At 43.3% G+C, this 1,397-nt stretch overlaps 1 protein-coding gene across 2 annotated transcripts in view; it reads left to right on the forward strand.

Annotated features, from left to right (window-relative positions):
• The window catches only part of LOC101846351 (G protein-activated inward rectifier potassium channel 3), a 101,593-nt gene that overhangs the window by 19,270 nt on the left and 80,926 nt on the right, over positions 1-1,397 (forward strand). The window lies entirely within an intron of this gene.

A 1,397-nucleotide genomic window follows, 5' to 3' on the forward strand; every position in this document is an offset into this window, starting at 1 on the left:
TGTGTGTGTGAGTGTGTGTGTGTGTGTGTGTGGCCCTGGATGTGACCAATATAGAATTCATGTTACGAGGGTGTTTGTCAAGGCAAACTTTTCATTGGGACAGGGGCAAAAGAACGGTTAACCAAATTGCAGACAAGCACAAATACATACGAACATACAAGAGAGAGAAATAGATGTGGTGAGGTAGAGGAGAAAGAGATAAAGGGGTTGGGGGTAGCGGGAGGAGAGCGATATTGATTTTTTGAAAATTGCTGTTGTTTGAGATTAAAAACGTGTAGTGCATTAAAATAGCCATTGTTCCACTAATTTCGTTTTATTTATGACTATTTGTGTCACGACACGGTGGAATCAGTTGTTCGTCAAGGTTTGGGTACATATAGTTATTAACATCATCACCTTAAGGCTTGCTAATTTGTCTTTCGTTTGGAGAAACAAATTACATATCAATCTGAATAGAATTCGAGACATTTGCGATTGAAGGAGGTGGGGTCGCCTGGTGTGAGAGGTAACGTTAGTGAGAAAATGGCTGCCAAAGTTTGGGGACTTCCAAAGCTTGAGTGTCCTTGGAATCTGGAAAGTTACATACTTGTAGTGCCTTTAATCAGCGTTTTCCTACAACATCCCCACATAAGTGAGTTGTTAAAATAATATAAAGGTGTTGAACCAAAATAAGAAATTCGAAAAAAAAGTTACCCAACGCTCTAAAAAATGCCGGTTTCTTTCATGTCATTGTTTTGACGAGCACCTGATTTCAGACGACTAGCTCGCGTTTGGCTCTTCACCATAAGTGTTCCCGTTGCTCAGATTTGAGTCTATTGCCAATACATTGCCCGGGAAGGGACGCAGAGCCTGCCAGTCTTACTGGGATATAACGGGTCAGAATTTGCTTTTCAAGTACAGTAAACACGCTAAAGCCAGATGTTATAGAAGGGCAATTACCCATGTAATCATTGAGCAGCCATGAAACCTCGGTTCGTGAGCACTTATCGGTCGGTGACTCGAGTACTTGAGCCCTTTCCGTTTATTCGACTTGTCTTGGAGTAAAGAAAACATTTTCGAACTGATGTTTGAGTTCGTCGGTGAATGATTTTGATATCCCACCATTAGAAGCGGGAATGTGGAGATGTGTGAACGTGTGTCCAAATGTGTGTGTATGTGTGTGTGTGTGTGTGTGTCTGTGTGTGTGTTTGTTTCAGTGTGTGTGTGTGAGTGCGTTTGTGTGTGTGTGCTTGAGAGTTGTGAGAGAGAGAGGGGGGGAGAGAGATAGTGAAGGAGAGGGAGAGAGAGAGGCACAGAGAGATATTCGGGAGAGACAGAGAGATAGAAAGAGAGAGACAGAGAGAGAGAGAGAGAGTGGACGTAGTGTTGTATGTTAAGTGGGGGGGGGGGGGGGGGAG

Source organism: Aplysia californica, unplaced genomic scaffold, assembly GCF_000002075.1.
Source record: "Aplysia californica isolate F4 #8 unplaced genomic scaffold, AplCal3.0 scaffold00192, whole genome shotgun sequence".
NCBI classification, from domain to species: Eukaryota; Metazoa; Mollusca; class Gastropoda; order Aplysiida; family Aplysiidae; genus Aplysia; species Aplysia californica.